This window comes from Andrographis paniculata, unplaced genomic scaffold (assembly GCF_009805555.1).
Source record: "Andrographis paniculata isolate CXL003 unplaced genomic scaffold, ASM980555v1 Contig57END, whole genome shotgun sequence".
Classification (NCBI taxonomy): Eukaryota; Viridiplantae; Streptophyta; class Magnoliopsida; order Lamiales; family Acanthaceae; genus Andrographis; species Andrographis paniculata.
The window spans coordinates 3,983,396-4,006,052 of record NW_026137592.1 but is presented as its reverse complement, the minus strand read 5'-3'; the positions used below and the strand labels follow the sequence as shown (position 1 = coordinate 4,006,052).

The window sequence follows — 22,657 nt, the reverse complement described above, 5'->3', positions numbered from 1 at the left end:
TAATATATATATACTTTAATATTATACATATAGTTATAATTTTTTATCTTATTAGTATAAAAATTAGTTCTAAATAGATTTAAAATTTTAGAGGCATAGGCTTGAACCTGGATGGCCCATGCTTAAGCCTGATCATGTCTGCTGATGGCCCACAATCTTATAATGAGGTAGAATTGAATTTTATTTTATTGTTGTTGACATAAAATAAAATAAACTGTTATATATTCTCTATATAAGTATGTGTATATATCTGATTCTCATATGGTCCTAAATTATAAAATCGGGACCATCCTGATTCAATTATACCCAGAGGATCTGATAATATGGTCCTAAATTATAAAATCAGGACCATCCTGATTCAATTATACCAAGAGGATCTGATAATAGATGATGAACGGTCAAAATTATAAATAGGGATGATTAAGTAATTTACATTATATAATAGATAAGGCAACCATTTATTTATGTATAAATTAAGGATATATATATATGTACTATTTATTTATTATTGTGGTTATAATAAATCCAAATTCGATCGTTTTCACACCAAAAAAAGAAAAAAAAATTATGCGTTCTCCGCCGACGTCGATCGACCCGAGAAAATATACTAGTGAACTTGGAACTTGAAAGAAGATGGATCAAAATAATGTGCATTCTCTTTAGTACTCACACCCTATGACTGAAGATGAAATTCAAGAAAGTCATGAACTCAATAATTGTTCTCCTTTTTATTTCTTCATTTATCGGGAAAGTAACGTAGAACGGATTTATTTTATATCATTTTTGTATTCATTGAACATCATATTATACACATGAATACAACATAAATTTATTGGTTATCCAGCAATTCGGTGGTCGTATTAAGTGGTACTGAATCATAACCAAAATCGATACAAATTCGGATATTCAATGTATGTTGCCAAACTTTAATTCTATATTATATATCAAATTCAATAGTTATGCGCATAATTTAACGGGAATAAAAATAATTAAAATTATTTTATTGGGTCGATTTTAGATTTTATTGTGTGTGAGAATAAATATTACGTAAATATTGTATAACAAATAAATGTCATATTTCACGAAATAGTGTGATTAATAATTTTCAAAATAATTCGAGTATTTTATTTAAATTTGATGCTCAAATGTATATTAGGAAGCAAAAAAGTCGACTTACTCAAAAAAATAAATATTTCACATGTAGAAAAGATTGCATCATATTGCGATTTATTGAACATCACTTAAGAAATATACCTTGAGTCCAGTTTCTTATAAAACATCGTATTAGTACTATGATTGCATCATACTTGACAATACTATACATCATTACGATTTTTATCGGTAAACTATTACCTAAAACTTTAAAATCACGATATAATCGGTAGTTTAAGAAATCAAAACCTAAATTGATTTTATTATGTTGGGTAACAAGCACCACATCATATCAAAAGTTAGAAGTGTTGACATTTATAATTCAATCTTATTTCCGCTTAAATCAGAGATAATATCAAAAAAAAAAACTAGAGAGTTGATACACCCTTTAAATCAAACCAAATACAATAATTTTATTCATTATCTTAACATTAAATAATCATATAGAATAAATATTCCTTTATGTGTTGGGTAAAAAAAATGTTCAGTATTTTATGCTGAATTGGCATCATAATTTTATATTACGTATATCAATTCATAATATTATTTATGTGTATCATAATTTACAACGTTATGGTAGATACCATCTAAACTATATCTATACACCATAATAATATAATGTAGGAATCAAACAACAAAATTGATATAAATTCGAGTTATGCATAGAAATGGTAGCTCTATCTACTACAAAACCAACGTAGATAAATTTTTCATCAAGCATCTAAATACAAAGCACTTATGGTTGACATCTCAATAATCTATTAACTTTAAAATTGGATTTACATATATAGGCATTAAATAACAAAAAGAAAAACACCTAAAGCATGTTCCCTTAATGAAATTTCTTAGGGAGTTGCCGCTAGACTAAACTAGTTTGTTGTTATTGAAATCGACATACACATGAGACTTGTATGTACTTAGTTTTCTTTAGCTTGGGTTTAACCAATGACTCTGGAAGTAGAATCCTTTTTTCAGCCATTGACGGCGGGACTGGAACGACTGCTTGAAAATCGAGAATAAGTGTTTCCGGTCCGATGGGATTACGGCTCGAGTTATTTTGGTGGACGATAGAAGGCGAACTACGGCGATGGTGTGTGGTTGACGGCAGGAGGGGAAGACGGCGGCGGCGTGGTTGGGAGATTTGTAACAGGAGTGATTTCGCACGAGGGTTAGGGCTGAGTGAATTTTTTTAGAGTGGGGGTTTATTTCATCCGGTAAATAATTGTATATTGTTATTTATGGAAAAAATTTTAATTAAGGAATATTCTAAAATTAATACATAAAAATATTAATGCGAGATTATCATGATGATTTTAAAAAATAATTCCGTTGATTGAGGTTAAATTTGATTCGTTAGTAGATTTGGAATTTTTAGGAATCGTAAGTCAAACTTACTCAGATGAGTTCAAGATGATCCTGAATTTTATATAAGGTCAGGAGGATACCAGAAGCCATATATATTACTCATTCTGTCCCAATCGAAAGGTCTTTCGTATTTTATTGATTAGTGAAAATGTGTAAGATATTTTTGCCATTTTTATTTTATTTATAAAATAATTGGATGTGTAACAATATATTTGTAATTTAAGTAAAAGTTAAAAATAATATTTTGATATTAATGTATGATTATTTTTTTTAAAAAATAGAAAAGTAATATTTTTTAGTGTGATTGAAGAAAATAGTAAAAATAATACTTTGAGTCGGGACGAAGAAATTGTATATATGGTGGTTTGTTTGCAATTTTTTTTTTTGCTAGATTTTTATTATTAATCATTTTTTTTTCAAAAATATAAAATTATTTTTTAATTTTATATTTAAAATATTATGTAAAATATTCAAATAATTAATTAATCTACCAAATCTACAACAAACACATTCTTGGTTGTGTTTTTTTTTTTTTTTTTTAAATTTTACAATATATTTTTATTATTTAAAATTTTTTTCATTAAAAATATCACATCAAATAATAAATTTTTTTTAATTATTTTATATTATAAATTTATTTTATTTATATCACATAAAAATACCTATTCAACTACCTCTTACTATTAAAAATCCAAATTCAAAAATTAAAACCGACAAACAAACAGCTTGTGCAGTCCCCGCTTCCACTTCTGCAGCAGCCATTCATCTCGTCGCAGGCGCCACCTCCAGATCAATCATGGTTCACCATTGCTGCCGCCGATTCTGGTCTTCCTCTTCTCGTGCGCTCGTTGATGAAGGTTTCTTCCCAAAACTAAGTCCTCTAATGATGCATTTTCATCTTTGGGAGGAATACTTTGTGTGTTTTTTGTTTAATCGTTAGGCTTTTTGCAATCACTGGCTTTTTATTTCGAATCGAGTGTGTGGTTGGTGCAAAAGTGGTCCGAAACCTAAATTTTCTCTTAAGGATTTCTGAAACCAAATGTAGTTGGATTCATTGTTTGTTAGTTCTGGGTATTAAACTGGTTCTTGGAGAATCAATAATTTTTTTTTTTATCAAAAATTCTCGAAAATGATGGGTATGTTATTGACTTTGTTGCTTAAACTCTAATTTGGTTGCTTATATGGATAATCCTCATATTTTCAGGTTGAGCGACTTGCTAGGATGATCCAAAAGGTCTACCATAACTTTTTTGGTGCCACTCATGATTTCCAAGCTTTGTTCCTAGGGCACATACATCTACATCTGTATTTTGTAATTGCCATTTTTGTCACATATATATAAATCACTGCAGTTTTTTATCAGGGGAATTGATTGTAGCATCACTGCTTAATCGGAACATTAAATCAAGGCTTTTATTGAGGAATCCTGAGAAAGCTGCTGCTCTTTTTGGTGAACAAGAGGATAAAAAATTACAGGTGTTCGTCTTTGTCACATCTAAATCGGTTGTGTTGCTTATTGTTTGGTGTTCAAATCTTAGTTCATATTCTCTGAATTCAGGGTGTCATTCTCAACGCATCCTTATGAACTTGCTGGGAGTAGCAAGGTGACACTCAGAACCCTGGGGATTTGGATTCTTCTATTTTTGAGGTTTGTCTATGACTGTCCATTTTTTGTAAAGTAAGAAAACTTTATTTGATAGGCCATTTAGCAAGAAAGATTTAGGAAACACATTAAAAGTTGCTACTGAACCTGACCAAAAGAACCTAATAATAAGACTGGTTTAATTGTTTGGTGTGGTAAACTTGTTATAACAAGCCTGGGTACTCTTGCAAGGAAAAACTTTTCATTCTTTGAGAAGTAGTAAAATGGAATAGAAATCTACTACTATGTGAACATTATCTACGGTCAAAGATTATTGCTGCAGGGGTAACACATGTTATTTTTGCTGCACTGAAACAACAACCTTTCATTCCAGGAGATGAGATGGAGATAATACACTTAAAAGAGCATGTCAGAATTCATTTTGCTACTTTCCGAATTCTACAATAATAATTTTGTGCATTTTAAGTCCTCTTGTTTCCGTCAGTAAGAATTTAAAGTTGAACACACTTGGATTTGGATTCTTTCGTTTGGAAGCACACTTTCTTACTGATGTTATTTTGACAGAGAGCAAGCATTCGCCATATATTATCTTCATTGATGAAATTGATAGCATTGGATCCGCTCGTATAGAGCTGGCAGCGGAAACAGAGATAGTGAAGTTCCGCGAATAATGCTGGAGCTTCTCAATCAACTAGATGGTTTTGAGGCATCGAATAAGATAAAAGTATGTGCCGCAACTACTAGCCAGCCTTCATTCTTATTATAAAATTTTATCCACAACTATCCTATATAGGTAGTAATGACTACAAATCGGATCAACATTCTGGACCAAGCTGCTTAGATCGGGAAGAATTGATCGAAACATCAGAGTTTCCAAATCCTAACGAAGAGGTATTCTTCTAATTGTGCATAACCATATATATAGTACACTGCCAAACCGATTTTCATCATAGCTAATTATTCAAAATTATTTCAGTCTCGGTTCGGTATCTTGAAGATCCACTCGAGGAAAATGAATTTGATGAGAGAGATCGATCCGAAAAAAATTTATGAGAAAATGAATTTGATGAGAGGGATCGATCCGAAAAAAATTTATGAAAAAATGAATGGAGTGTCCAGTCCAACATATATAATAACTTCTTTTGATTAAATTTAAAATGTTTGTTACGCTCCTAATTTTCATATAGTGTTACTATTATAGACACTTTTTTGTCGAAAATTGTTTTATTTAGTCAAAACACTAAAGGGCTCTACTTATATACAAGTTTTGAAAGGTTTGAAAACTCTTAATAATAAAAAAAATGTTAAAAAAATAGGTCTGCCATTTGATATTTTCTTAGAAAAATTACATGGTGTGTTTACTTGTCAGGTTTTGATTTTGAATAGTAAAATTTTGAATTGAAATAATTGTTTGATGTGATATTTTGAATGTAAAATTAGATTTTTGTGTAATAAAATAAATAAAAATTGAGTGTTTGATTTGATATTTTTGGAGGAAAAAAAAAATTAGAATAGTAAAATCAATTCTAAAATCTTACAAGTAAACAGACAGTTTTTCATAGTGTAACTTTTTATTCATATTTTTCCCACGACCTTTCAACGAAAGAAAATAAAGTACGAAGCTATGATTCCAGAGGCTCTGTTTGCAGTGAAGTCGAAATATTCGCCTTGAGGGAAATGAGAGTTCATATGACGCAAGAAGACTTAAAAAAACAGAAAAACATGTCCTTGTTGAATTAAGTTCTGCATTTCTCCGTCGCTTTTTTTAGGTCGAAAGGTATTTTCAGGTGATGCATGTTGAACGTAAAATGTTCCTTTTTTTTTTTTTAATAGATCTGCATGGTTTCCAATTGTTGTGCTTTCTGGTTTAATAAGAAGTTGTTTCTTAGCTCTTTCCTTGTTTGTATTTTATAAAATATTTTTATAAAAATATATTATTTTATTTAATAAAAATATTTTATTTAATAAAAATATCATATTTAATCAAGTGTAAATCAAAATTAAAATTCAAACACATGTTCTGTTCTGGGACAAGTTGATTGTGATCAAAATGTTGATTGTCATTCAAACAATTAGAATATTCTGTTAAGATTCTTTATATATATATATATATATATATATATTTTCAGATTTAATAATATAATAGCAAAGTTTTTTCATTTGCAGTATATACTACATATATGTATGAACTATTTGTTTTTTTTTCGTTTTTTCAATTAAAAATATTCGATAATTCATTTATGTAAAAGAATTCAAAAGATATATATATACAAAGTACCTAAGGGGTGTAACCCGTGAAAGAGAACTAGTATGTATATATATATATATACAAATTATTGAAAGAAAGATGCGATGATGAAAAAATGAAAAGAGAAGATAATGATCATTTACTCACAATATTTTACATATACATGATACATAAAAGATTATAGAACTTTTAAAGTGAATATGGTTAAGTGAAGCTTGGAGATTTGGTTATAGAGTTTTTCAAAATATTGCACACTTTTAAAAATAATGATAATTTTGTTTTTGTTATTTAAAATTTATTTAAAATAGAATGTCGATTTGAAATTTTATTTAGTATTTTAATATAATATTTTATAAGAGAAAATAATATATATTTATTGAAAATCATACCGAATGAGTAATGATATCAATTTGAAATCACAAAAGAATAAATGCTACATATATAATAGAAATAAGAACTTTTATTATCTTATTTTTAGATACATTATATATCATAGTTATTTGTAGAGATAAAAAATATTTTTACATATGTTCTTCCTCCACCTCTATTATGACTTTACACAATGCACGACTTGTATAATATATCCATAGGTAATCAATCATTCCAAACAATACAAGTCAAATCATGAGATGGACAAAAGCTTAAAGAAATTCTTGCTTGTTTAAGATAGTGACAATTATCACATGTTTGCTAACCAAAAAAACAACACTAGTAGTAGTAGAGGATGAGTATTTAAAGCACTTGATTTGATGGATGCCATGGCCTCCAAGAAATTAAAACTTCATCATTACATGTAAAATGTCTTATTCTATAAAGATGTATTCCCAAGAATACACTTTGACATTATTCACTCGTTTCCACCCATTGTCCGTAAGGGATGACCCGGTGGTACAGGAATTAGACTTGTAATCATGAGGTCAAACTCCGCAACCGGTACAGAAGATTTTTATTTTTTTCTTGTGTGTCCCACTTAATTGAATAATAATAAAATAAACCGTGGAGAAATATAGAATTTTTTCTATTTGTTTTAAAAAAAAATATTATTGTGGGTCTCATTTAAATTAAATAATAATAAAATAAAAGAGAACAGAGAACAGCAGGTGAACTGTTGAGAGTGTGAAGAAATAATAATAATGTAATATTATTTACTTTATTATTTGAATTATTTTTATATTGTAACAATCTAATTAATTGCTTTTTTTATTTCGATTAAATTATTTATATTATCGTAAATATAAATTTAAGTAAAATATATTTAGTAAATAATTAAAAAATTATATTAGTAAAAATAATTATTGTATAATAAATATAATTATATATAAAAGAATAAAAATATAAAAAATAGACATTTTATGTAGGATAGAAAGAATATTATGTATATATTTATCAATTATTATTGTATACTTTAACATTCAATAATATTTATATTAATTATTTTTTCTAATGATAATAACTATTCTCTCGGTCTCTCCACAAATTATTAATTTTTTCATTTTGATCCATTTTATATTAAAGTATTCATTTTATTTTTTTTCGTAACTGTACTATCAACGTAATATTACAAATACTTTTACAATTTACAATATATTACACAAATGTCATTATATTTATATTATACAATACTAATAAGGTTATTGTAGTTATTTTTACTTTATTTCTACTAAATATCAATATAATACAAATATACTTTATGCAAAAAGCAAATAAATAGTTACGTAAGGGATGAATGGAGTATTTAATAATTATGTTAATTATTCTTCAAAATATATATTAGTGTATATAATGTAAAATACAAACAAAAATAAGTATATAATTTTTTATTTTTTTAGTAACTACAATAATATTTACAATGTATTCATTTTAATTATACTTTTAGATGAATGTATTTTTATATTAAATATAGATAATGACGTTGGTAATATAAAAATAATACTTTGTATTACATTATTTACTTTTTTTTTCAAGGTGAATAGAATTTATATATTATATATTGTCTTAATATATATATATATTATAATACTTATGAATATGAGACTCAAAAATAAATTAGTGAAAAAAAACCTTAATAACTATATATATATATACTTAATAGGATATATAATATTGTGTAAAATAAATATATAAAAAAATAAATTTATTGTTGCACTTTTACAAATAGTAATGTACATATAAAATATCATAAAAAATAATTTATCATTCATCCGTGCATAGCACGGCTATACACTAGTGCTATATATTTGGAGACGATGTTGTTTCACCAAGTGGTGCAGTTTGAGTTTGTTTTTTTTTTTTTTTTTTTTTTTTTTAATGTAGAGCCCACATGTAATAATATATAATTAAATTTTATTTTATTTTATTTGATTTTTCTTCATTGATCATTTTAATATTTTTTTTTTAATTTTTAATTATATTGGGTTCCACTGTTTAATAATAATATATAATTAAATTTTATTTTTTCTAATGTGATTATATTTAATTAATTAATAATAGTAAGTTATAATACTCCCTCAGTCTCGGCTACAGTGTCTCATTTACTGTAGACATGAGAATTTATTAAATATATAATTAGTAAATAAGAAAGTATTAGTGAAAATAATTATCATATAATAAAAAAAAATTAAATTAAGTTTAAAATAACTATTTAGTTTAATTAAAATTAAAAATTTATATAATATAAAATTTAATATGAGATTAAAGTGTATAATTTTTTTTTTCAAAAAATAAAAATGACAGAGTAAATGAGACAAACAAAAATGAAAAATTGACACTGTAAATGAGACACGAAAGTGTTATTATTATTTTTTATATATAAAATATTATTAGTAATTTTAAAATAGAAATTAAATATGATTAGAAATATAGAATATGTATTTAAATTTTAAAAATGATAACTCAATAGAAAAATATTATACAATATATATCATTTTATAATAAAATTTTATATAATATAAATAAATAAATAAATAAATAAATAAATAAATAGAAATGATTAATAAAAACTAAATTTTATTAAAGATAAAGGGTTTTAAATATAAATAAAAATATTTACTTATTGATAAGAAAAATAGAAATAAAGAATTTTGAGTGATCCTACGTGATATAAGATGTTACATGTTATAAAACCAATTAAATAGATTTATATTTATTAAATATATTTTAAATCGGTAAATTTTACTAAATATAAAAAAAAAAATTGTTTGTTATAGAATAGATAAAATAAAAATGTATTATTTATACTATTTAATTTTTTGTTGTAGGATCCATTTTTGATTTTTTTTTTTTTTTGTGTGTGTGGTGTGGGTTTATTTTTCATTTAAATTATTTTATTTGTCTATTATTCAAAAAAAGCTCTACGTGAATCTCATATTCTTTTTCATTCTAATTATTTCATGACATTTCATATTCTTTTTCATTCTAATTATTTCATGACATTTCCCTTTAATGCTACGTGAGACTTAAGATGAAGACGAAGTGGTGGGATTCACATAAAAGAAAAAAAAAAAAATTATTTTTTAAAATGTAATTTTTATTGTTACGTATGTATTATATTTATTTCGTCCTATATAAATGATAGTTTGTTTAGGCATTGAGACTAAATGAAATTTTAATATTAAAGTGAAGTATGTAAAAAATAAAGTGATAGTATTATGATAAATTTATTAAAATATTTTATAAAAAATAGTTGAATAATTTTTTTTCTTAAAAAAAGACAATTTAGTTATTATTTGTTAAAATAAGGGTAATAAAATTGTAGATGTATAAAATTATTTATTATTAAGGAATTGTATATAAGTTTAGCGGACAACAAAAAAAATGAACGGTCACATAATTTTGGCGGACAAATAGAGTATTATATTATATATTATTTGTTTGATATTCTTTTGTGGCAAATTTTAAATTAAAATAATTATTGAATTTGATATAAATAAAATAAAAGTGATATTTTTAAATGAAAAAAATAATACTATATTATATAAATGTTAAATAAGTGTAGATCTGAGAATTTATGAGATGTGGGACGAAAATAAATGAAATGTGTGATATTATATATGGGACGAAAGAAATAGTTTTTTTTTTAATATTTTTGTATGTATATATTATTTTATCACCATATTTTTTTTTATCGAAATTGTTACAATATTTTAATTTGATATATCGGTGTAAATAAAAACAAATTTTCTGATATTTGTTAAATGTAATAAAGTTACACTTTGTAAAAGAATTTGATATTTTGTATTTGGATCAATTATACAATTTTTAGCTTTCAAACCAATAAGAGGAGTATACGTCATTTTTAAAGAACAATAAAAATAGATTATTGAAAATAAAATAAACAGATACTCCATAATTTTGACATTTTGTTACTTATTTTTATCACTTAATTAACAATTTAGATGGAAAAATAAATAAATAAAAGCATTATTGTCAAACTATGTTTTTTATTGTGAATATAAATTGTAAAAAAAAATTAAAATTTATATGCAATCGAATTTCGATAGATTACCACTACAAGCTATTAACTTCAAATATAAATAATTTATTTTTTATTAGTATAACTTAATTGCAAAAGAATAATATATATCCAAATTATTTATTTGAATTTTGAATCTTATTTTTAACATCAATTAATTTTGAATCTTATTTTTTATTTAAGATTTTTTATACATATACCAAAATAAATAAATAAACATAATATTTATATATGTGGAATGCTATCATACATATCTAGATTTATTATTACTATTATTAGAATTTATATTTGTGATAAAATTTATTAAGTTTTACTCCCACTGTCCAGCCAATTTGTTCACCTTCACTGAGAACAAAATTTTAGATATTGTTTAATTAGTAATTAATTAAGAAATATATTAGTAAAAATAGTTATAAATCAAAATATAAAAAAATTATAAATTATAAATTTTAAAATATAATTAAATTTTATAAAAATATTTTTTTTAAAAAAATGATAAATTAGATAGGAAATACCAAAATAAAAATAATGGACAAATAATATGAGACGGAGAAAAATTTTAATAACAATAATTAATTTAATTTAATAAAATTGATAATCACGCCGTGCATTGCACAACACCCCACTAGTTACATAAATAACTGCACTGCACTATGTAATGAAATTCCTTGGAAGAAGCTTCATCTCATTCTAAATTTTCCTAAAAAGTTCATTAGAGCTATAGATGAGAACTCAAATGTATTACAAAGAAAATTGCGAAAACGCATCGTCTATATATACAAAATTATTATTTTTATAATTTATTTATTTTATTGAAAAAATATATCATACACATTTATGAAAGTCGTTATTTCTATCCTCCAGCCGCGCGTTATGTTCACATGACAACTATTCTATAGCGGAGATGCGCAGTCGGAGTACAAAAATGACAATTTTTGTAAATATATAAAATATATTTTGTCATCGAGATAAATAAAAGATAAAATTTTATCAATGTTATTATTTATATTATTTTTAAATTTATTAAAAATTCAATTATATGTTTTCTAATTATTTTTTTATTAAATAAATTAAAAGATGACTAACAATTAAATTGTTATGATTAGTTAATTATATTTAATCAAAATATTATTGAATAAAATAGTGGTATCGTTTTGTAGAGATTATATTATTTTTATATTTTATAAATTTTTAATCTCTATAAAATGATACCAATATTTTTAATATGTTTATTATTTTTATTTATTTCATAATTTATTTAATAAAAATAAAAATAATATTTTTTAATGTTAGACGCTGGGTTTCTCTACAAATTTAAATTGCCTTTGAAGATAAAATAATTTTTATTTACGTGATAAAAATCATAATATCCTAGGCGAATGAAGAAAATAATAATAATTGTTTGAATATTACAATAATAAAATCAAATTTACCAATTGAAGTGCCTAATTTCATTGTTATTGCAATTTTGATTTTTTTTTATATATACTTTTCGGTTTTAATTCAAAATATTTATTTTAATATGTTTTGTTGTTCATTTAAAAATATTTTTTATTTTAGTAAATTAAAAATAAATATGCATTAATATCAAATTTATCGTTTAATTTTTATATAAATTATAAATATATCATTACAGATATAATTAATTTATACATAAAATCAAATGACAAAATATTAAAATTTCTTACACATTTTCAATGACTTATAAAATATTATTATTTTTTAAATTATTACAAAACTTCAAAAAAGTATTTTATAATGAAACGGAAAAAATAAATTTTCTAATAGTTTTCTTAAAAATATTATCCCCCCTCCGTCCCCCGTTAGAAGGGTGGCATTTACTTTTTGCACATAAATTTTTGAATATTAGTATTATATTGGATTTTAAATAAAAAAGACAAAAATACTCCTATTAGTACAGTGTAATATAAAAATAATGATATTTGTGTAATATATTGTAAATTGAAAATGTATTTTTTATTATGTTAAGTAGATAGTATAATTACTAAATTAGAAAATGATAATTTTGTTTTGAAATGAACGAAAATAAAAAATGGTAAGACGAGTTTAAGTAATCTGTATAAAGAAACAACATAGGAAGATATTGTAGTAAATTACTCGTTCAATGAGGAACAGTAGATATTGGAAGCAAGGAATAATTAATACTTCTTATGTCTTTTAAAATTACCTTTATTGTTTTATCTTTATTTGTCTTTTTAAATATTATTTTTTTATTCAATAAAAAATTATGCTTTCTCCGTTGCACGATTTTTTTGGCTATTGTTTTTTTTTATTATTATTATAAATTGACAAATTTATCTTTAATTCTAAAATAATAAATAAATGAATGGTAAAAATATAAAATTTGTATTTAAAGAAAAAAGAATACGACAATAGTTGTTGTACGTCCCAAATAGAAAAGTAGGACATTAGTTTATAGAGGGAGAGAGTATTATTTATTACTCCTTTCGTCCATTAACAATCTATCTATTTTTTCATTTTGGTCTGTCCCATAACAAAGTATCCATTTCATTTTTTAGTAATTATACTATCTATCTAACATAACAAATACTCTTCTAATTTACAATATATTACACAAATATCATTACCCCTATATCATACAATAGGATTAATTTAGTCTTTTTTTACATTTATTTTTACTTTATCTTAATATAATACTAATATTTCTAAAATTCCGTATAAAAAACAAATAGATATATATAGATATGGGACGGAAGAAGTATTATTTTTTACCATAACAATAAAACAAAATAACAAAAAAATTAGTAATCAAAATCCTATACATCACAAGTCATGCCGACAAATTTAGAAAATGTTATATACACATATATGCGACGTAGCATACACATACTGCTTTATCAATATTATGTGTGAGAGGTGTGGATGTTTTCTATTGGACGTGAGAATCTATATATATGTACTCGAATTATAGAAATAAAAGAGAAAAAAAAAATTCTTCCTAAATTTCTTCCACCCTCACATTTCTCTCTCTTCTTTCATTACTCTGCATATAACATATATATACATATATATTCATCATGCATCCACATATATATATACACGCATTGATACATATCTATAATACACACTATATATTTACTATTATACTTACCAAATATAATATTTATTATATAACACGTTATCAGCACGAGGGCTCTTGCCTATTTTATTTTTGGTTAAATGGATGCCAATTAAAATAATGCAAATATGTGTTTCATTGACAGTGCAACGACACATACCATATTGAAACACGAAAAATATTTCTCCCATTTGAAAAGGGAAAGAATGAATGTCAATACAATAAGTGGCAGTGCAAAATTAATTGAAGGCTCTGGAGGAGCTATTATATTTCTCCCTGCGGGGACAAAAATTGTGATACAGTATGCACTGTTGGCCACTAAAGCTCGAAGAAATTTACTGAGCTTTCATGACATCCGAAAAAATGGTTATCACATTGAAACTATGAGTGATACCGATGGTGAATTTTTATTGATCACCAATATCATTGATAAAAGGAAATGCATCATTGAAAGATTACCCTCACTCTCTACTGGCTTATATTATGCCAGATTAGGTATTGTTGAAACACACTTCACGGTAGATGAAAAGACTACCGATTTTCAAATATGGCATGATCGCCTTGGGCATCCTGACAGTATAATGATGAGGCGAATAATTGAGAATTCGCATGGCCATTCATTAAAAGATCAAAAAGTTTTAAACTCAAATGAGTTAACATGTGTTGCCTGCACTCAGGGAAAATTGATAACCAGGCCATCGCCAGCTAAAGTAGGTATTGAATCACCTACATTTTTGGAAAGAATACACGGGGATATATGCGGACCAATAGACCCACCGTGTGGGCCATTTAAATATTTTATGGTGCTTATTGATGCATCTACCAGATGGTCACATGTATGTTTATTATCTACTCGCAATGTGGCATTTGCGAGATTGCTTGCCAAAATTATTAAATTACGGGCACAATTCCCCGATAATCCAATTAAGACTATACGTCTAGATAATGCTGGTGAATATACATCGAATGCATTTGATGATTATTGCATGTCGATTGGAATTAATGTAGAGCATCCAGTTGCTCATGTTCATACACAAAATGGCTTGGCAGAATCACTTATTAAAATATTGCAATTGATTTCTAGACCATTACTGATGAGGTCTATGTTGCCCGTTTCAGCTTGGGGGCATGCAATCTTACATGCAGGAACACTTATAAGAATGAGGCCAACAAGCTATCATAGTTATTCCCTAATGCAGTTAGTATTTGGTCACGAACCAAATATATCTCGTCTACGTATTTTTGGGTGTGTTGTTTATGTTCCTATTCCACCCCCCCCCCCCCCCAAACGTACAAAAATGGGTCCTCAACGTAGATTGGGCATTTATGTCGGACATGAATCGCCGTCAATTATAAAATATCTTGAACCTATGACGGACGATTCATTCACTGCAAGATTTGTAGATTGTTATTTTGACGAATCATATTCTCCGACATTAGGGGGAGACAAAAACGAACCGAAAAGGGATAATTGGAAAATTCCATTGAATTTTTATGATCCTCGTACAAAGCAGTGTGAACTAGAAGTTCAACGCATTATACATTTGCAAAACATTACAAATCAGTTACCGGATGCATTCAATGACTCGAGCAAAGTCACTCGATCATATATCCAAGCTGCTAATGCTCCGGCTAAAATAATTGTCCCTGATGGACAAATTGGAAGTGCTAATGAATCAACGACACGCGTGGGAGACCACTCGGTTCCAAAGATAAACACCCTCGAAAGAAAAGAGGAATTAATGATGAAAATCATGAAAATATCAAGAATGACATTGATAAACCTCAATCTAACGAGGAAGTCAACCCTGAAATAATTGCTCCAGAAGAGCACGATCTTGAAGAATATGATGAGATTATTGAAAACTCAATTAACTATGTTACTTCAAGAAAATGTTGGAACCGTAAAGAGGCAGTTATTGATAATGCCTTCGCATACAGTTTAGCACTTGATATAATGGAAGATAATGAGGATCCAGAGCCAAAATCTTTTCATAAATGTCGGCAAAGAAATGACTGGCCAAAATGGGAGCATGCGATTCAATCAGAGCTTGATTCATTAAACAAAAGAGAGGTCTTCGGACCAATTGTTCAAACACCAGATGGTATAAAACCAGTTGGATACAAATGGGTGTTTGTACGAAAAAGAAATGAGCATAACGAAATTGTGAGATATAAAGCCCGTCTTGTAGCTCAGGGATTCTCACAAAGGCCTGGAGTAGATTTTGATGAAACGTACTCTCCAGTTGTTGATGGAATAACGTTTAGATACCTTGTGAGCCTAGCAGTGCGAGAAAAACTCGATATGCGCCTTTTGGACGTAGTTACTGCATATCTTTATGGCTTCTTGGATGCTGATATTTATATGAAAGTTCCTGAGGGATTCAACATGCCCGAAGCATACAAATTAAACCCAAGGGAATCATATTCCATCAAATTGGAAAAATCATTGTATGGACTTAAACAATCGGGGTGAATGTGGTATAACCATCTGAGCGAATGTTTAATAAAAGAAGGTTATACTAATGATCCAATATGCCCATGTGTCTTTATAAAGAACAATGGATCAAATTTTGTCATTATTGCTATATATGTTGATGATCTCAATTTAATTGGAACTCCTGAAGAGATCCAAATTGCAGTTGAATATCTAAAGAAAGAATTTGAGATCAAAGATTTTGGAAAGACAAAATATTGTCTGGGATTACAAGTGGACCATGTTAATAATGGGATATTTATCCATCAATCCACATATACCCAAAAGGTATTAAAACAATTTTACATGGATAAATCTCACTCTCTGAGTGCACCAATGGTGGTCAGATCCCTTGATCCCAATAAAGATCCATTTAGGCCAAGAGAAGAAAATGAAGAAATACTTGGCCCCGAGGTACCATATCTCAGCGCTATTGGGCATTAATGTACCTCGCATATTGTACCAGGCCAGATATATCTTTTCCAGTAAATCTACTGGCCAGGTTTAGCGCATCCCCCACAAAGCGCCATTGGAATGGTATCAAGCACATTTTTCGTTACCTCCAGGGGACTCATGACCTTGGTTTATTTTATTCGAGTGAATCTTAAAATAAATTAATTGGTTATGCTGATGCTGATGCTGGTTTTTTTTCTGATCCACACAAAGCAAAATCTCAAACTGGCTATTTGTTTACTTGTGGTGGAACTGCGATCTCTTGGAGATCTGCCAAACAGACGATAACAGCTACTTTTTCAAACCATGCTGAGGTTTTAGCGATTCACGAAGCCAGTCGTGAATGCGTTTGGTTGAGGTCCATGACTCACCATATTCAGAAAAATTGTGGCTTGATTACCGATGATAAACTACCTCCTACAATATTATTTGAAGATAATGCAGCTTGTATAGCTCAATTAAATGGAGGATATATTAAAAGCGATCGGACAAAGCACATATCTCCAAAGTTCTTTTTCACTCACGATCTTCAGAAAAGTGGTGAAATTGATGTGCAACAAATTCGATCGTCTGAAAATTTTGCAGATTTATTTACGAAAGCGCTACCGACTGTAGTATTCAACAAACTGGTGCAAGGAATTGGAATGCGTCGGATGAAAGACTTCAAATAAAGTCCAGAACAGGGAGAGCGCATTAATACAAGAATGATGTACTCTTTTTTCCTTCACTATGATTTTTTCCCACAGGGTTTTTTCATAGTAAGGTTTTAACGAGGCACATTCTTTGTATAAAACATCCAAGGGGGAGTGTTATATACACATATATGCGACGTAGCATACACATACTCCTTTATCAAGATTATGTGTGAGAGGTGTGGATGTTTTCTATTGGACGTGAGAATCTATATATATGTACTCGAATTATAGAAATGAAAGAGAAAAAAATAGTTCTTCCTAAATTCCTTCCACCCTCACATTTCTCTCTCTTCTTTCATTACTCCGCATATAACATATATATATATACATATATATTCATCATGCATCCACACATATATATATACACACGCATTGATACATATCTATAATACACACTATATATTTACTATTACACTTATTAAATATAATATTTATTATATAACAAAAAACAAATTTAAAAAAAAGGGGCAATAATAGTATAGTCAGTGTCGCATTGACCTCATTAATACGGGTCGGGTCTATTACGACGTCGTGTCGTTGTCAAGAGAAGTTGTACTGCATTCATTGAATCAAATTTCTCTCATTGCCACTTTAGTTAGATTTGCCACCTCACGATATTTTTATTTACTTGTGACTTTATTCTATTATTTAATTTATATAACATGTTCTATTTAATCTGATTTACATAATATTTTTTTTGGATTTATGATTATTTACTTTAATTTATATTTTTTAATTTTAATTAAGTTATTTAATTATATTAATTTTAATTTATAATTATTTTTAGGGTAAATTATATAACATCTATTATGTTTTCGTAAAAATATATAAAACATTCCGTATTTTATTTATTACATAAAATCTTCTTGCAATAATATAAAATTTACACAAAACACTCTTTTCATTTAAAACTGATATTTTATTGTAAATATGAACTCAATAATTCAACTTTTATACAAATAAAAGAGATAAAACATTTTAAATAATTTTTTGAATAAAATAAATAAATAAATAAAATGATTAATGCTTCATTTTATAACTTTTAGGAGACAAATTGTTGTCTGATTTTTACAAAAATTACAAAAATAAATAATTGATCAATTATTTATTTATTTAATTAAAAAAATTCTTAAAAATATTTTACGTATTTTATTTGTATAAAACTTACGTAATTTAGATTTTTATTTAGAACTAAATATCAGTTTTGGACAACAAGAGGGTGTTTTGTGCAAATTTTAAATTAACAGAAGGGGGTTCACACAATAAATAAAAAGAAAATGTTTTATGCATTTACCAATCTAGGTATGCTCCTTAATTCAGTATTCAGAACCATCCTAAAAACATTACAATCGTTTGATGAAAATTTTAATCAAAAGATAAGAGTGCAGGTAGGGGTAGATATGTAATTTGATTCATATAATTAATAAGTCTAATACATTATTCTAGCATAAATCAGGGGAATATAAATATGGATAGATGTTGGTCGTGTTCATAATCTGAATCAGTTTACATAAAAAGAAAAAAAAGATAACTCCATCTTCTTTCACCGACATCCATCGAAGAAAATAAATTGTGGAGAAGTTGGAGCGTAGAACAAGATTAAGCAAAATGATATGCATTCCGGTAAGTTCCAATGTGCTGTGGACGAATATAATGTTTTAGAAATTACAGAGTGGGGTAACTTTTTTTATCGATCGCGAAAGTAACATATTGACGAATTTTTATTACATCATATCTCTATCTTCTGAACATCATTTTCTAAATATATATGTATCATAATCGTATTAGTCATTCAACGTATCAATAGTTGCACACAAGAAATATTTAATCAATGGCTGAAACAATGGAAGACTTGCAGACTTCCATTAGTACAATTAGATATAATAAATTTATCTTAGTTGTCGAATCCAATATTTATATGAATGATATATAGCCTGAAATTAAAAAAAAAATAGTTTATATTATTTTTTTGAGACGGTTTTAAATCTTATTATAGTTACGTAGAATTTATATAAGTACCCACTTAAAAATTTTAAGTTTTCTAATATAATTTAATTGATTGCTCTATGAAATTATATTTGAAACCAATAAGGTAAAGAACAATATACTTTATCTCAATTTAAAAGTATTGAATTAAACTAATTTACCCTTAAATTTAGGATCAACCACCTAAAAGTATGGAGACTTGAAACAGTTTTCATATAAATCATATCTATTATTTTTTTTTATTATTTAAATGTTTAAAAAATATATAGAATATTTATCGTCATATACTACGCAAAAAAAAAGGAAAGTAAGTGATTTAGTTACTCAATATTCGGCATGAGCGACATCATGTAGTACTATATTTTGTAAACCATATACATTAAAAATAAACAACATATTTTATAATGGTCTATATCATTTGACTCTCCGGGTGAAAATTATTGGACAAATGCATATTTTTCAAGCTCCAACAATGCGTACAAGTCATATGGTATATACGCGCATAAACAAATATTTGTCGTGCGAAAATAAATGCAAAAAGGCAAAAAGTGATCATCAAATATATAATACATTCACTATTGACGCAATAAAACAAAAATAACAGTAAAGTTGACCCCAATAATAAACGAACATGTTCAGAGGATGTTGCCGCTCAGTCATACATATAAATATAATGGTGAAACATATATATAACATAGTCCATCATTTAAATCTGACAAATACATCATAACTATGCAATATATAAATCATAAATAGGAATCATGAAATGAAATACTCCCTCCGTCTAGCTAGAAAATATACATATTTCTATTTTGGGACGTTCAATTTCAAAAGTAAACATTTCATTAAATACCTCACTTTTTCCATAAATACCCTTATTTTACATTACATCATTATTTTTACACCAAAAATCAAGGGCAAAAATGTCATTTTACTACTTTTAACTACCCATTAGAATTAAAATACTATTATTTCTTAAACACCACGCCAAAAGCAAATGTTTACTTTGTGTGTGGACGGAGGGAGTATATCATAGGGTAAATTCCAATACATACTTCTGTGTTATAGAAAATTTGCACGAAATACCCTATATTTAGTTTTTTGCATAATTAACCTTTATGATATATAATAATACGCACATTATCCCCATTCCGTCTGGATTTAACAAAGCATTGGATACACGCGCTGCTTTTGCGTGTATAATGTGATAGAACTTCCAATTTCAATGTAAAAGGACTTTTATGCCCTCGTTTAAAATAGAATTTAGGATAAAGCTATACACATTACATTCTTATTCAATCGCAGATAAGACTTCCTGGGTCTGTGAATCGACTCGAGCAATTTCTCTTCCAAGTAAGAACTTTCTCTTATAGGTAAGAATTGTTCACGTTCTTCCCCACCAATTCGTTCTTACGTCTATTTCTCCTTTATTGTTTTCTAACTTCTCTCTCTTTCTTATATTTTTGTTGTATTTATTTTTCTGTTTTTCTCTTTTGTGCTGATGTCTTGGGTGTTTGTTTATTGGAGCCTAAAGGTTGGATGGTTTTTGTGAATGATTTTTTCTGTTACGAGCTTTTGTTGGGGGTGAATATTTTGGGTAATCGATTTCCAATGGGTTTACGTCTAGGTTTGGGTGTGGTTTGGGTGTTAATGAATTTGTATTTAATTAAGTTATTAATATTGTTTTGTATTGTTTAATAAATTTTCAAAATTAGTGAACATTATATGAGATCGTTGGATAGTAAATTTTAGCAATTTTGGGAGTTGATGGATTCGATTGGTACGTTGGCGCTGGATGGGTCTGTTTGTGAGCCTGGGTAAAAAAAACATGTTTGGTTTTGAATTGTTTTTTACAATATTAGTTAACACGTTGGTAATGGTTCTTTGATTTGGTTGGGTGTGAAAGTTTAGTAATATTGTTTTGGATGTTCAACATGTTTATGTTTGTGTTTTGTCGAATTCATCATAAGGATGGGGTAAATAAAAAAAATTATGTTGTTTTGTAAAGGGTAATGGTTTTCGAAATTTCATGTTGTCGAAGATTAGAATTGAACATGTGTTGATTTCTCCCTTCTATGTGGGGTTTTTTTTGTTCGCAAATGTTAATCGCTTTTATTGAATTAATTGGTTGACCTTGGTTGTGAAGTACAGGTGGTGCTAATGTCGACGACTTCGTTAAATAGAAAAAGGAGTATGATAGGTGAAATATCGGATTTGTGATACAAAAATCCAATATGTAAATGTGAAAAATATGTTGCAATTCAAGTAGTTGGCCCTACGAAAGACACCGAAAGTAAGTTGTTTTGCAATTGTAAAAACAGACAATGTGACTTTTTTTGTTGGTTAGATCCCTTGAGTGCACAAGAAAAGGATCGGTCCAAATGTGTGGTTGGTAGCTTTGACAAAGAAGATGAAGAAATTTCGAAACCCGAATCGAATGCCAATGAAGTACTATTTACCTTGGTGAGGTCTGAAATGGAGATTATTGCTAAAGCAATAGAGTCAAACAAAAAACATATTGAAAGAATTATCAATAGGATTAAGTATCTTTGGGTTATCAGCGTTATTGTTGTTGGAATTGTGGCAATGACTAAGTAGACGATTATGTTGTTTCTTTGCATTATTATTGTTGCTGCAATTATGACTAAGTAGATATCATTTTAATTTGATGATTTATTTAAGGACTAATAGTACATCTACATGTGTTGCTTTGCAGTAAAAGGATTAGTATTGTGCTTTGTTTGAATTAGTTCTGTTTGAATTTACCAAGAGTGTTTTGTCTAAATTTTTCCTGCTTTGAACTTCTGAGTATTATGCATACATGAAAATAACAAAAACCAATAACAAGCACACTAACAAATCTTGTCTGCACTATCTTCGTTCATCAAATCATACTTTTCATTAAATAAGAATTTTAGAGTGAAAGCTAGGACATATCCTCTACTTCCTCTGTGAGACAACATGATAATAATCAAAGCTAAAGACAAATCCTTCACCTATTATCAAAATATTATTACACGGCACAATCAAAGCAACATTTAATAATATTAATAATAACAATAATATCTCCAATCATATATCATCACCATCCAAACTAAATTACATTGT

General features: G+C 27.2%; 2 long non-coding RNA genes across 6 annotated transcripts; both read left to right on the top strand.

Moving 5' to 3' along the window:
- Nucleotides 1–3,234: 3,234 nt before the first annotated feature.
- On the top strand, nt 3,235–5,963 carry LOC127257355 (uncharacterized). Of its 5 annotated transcripts, none has more exons than XR_007839965.1 (7): nt 3,235–3,374; nt 3,722–3,751; nt 3,881–3,993; nt 4,076–4,165; nt 4,685–4,844; nt 4,914–5,011; nt 5,755–5,963. It is a non-coding gene; the product is annotated as an uncharacterized LOC127257355 (long non-coding RNA). The 5 variants fall into 5 exon arrangements; XR_007839966.1 differs by having other exon boundaries at nt 5,727–5,963; XR_007839964.1 differs by having other exon boundaries at nt 5,097–5,963.
- A 14,879-nt stretch (nt 5,964–20,842) lies between these two features.
- LOC127256849 (uncharacterized) lies at nt 20,843–22,237 on the top strand. The gene is made up of 2 exons (XR_007839907.1): nt 20,843–20,922; nt 21,701–22,237. It is a non-coding gene; the product is annotated as an uncharacterized LOC127256849 (long non-coding RNA).
- Nucleotides 22,238–22,657: the final 420 nt, after the last annotated feature.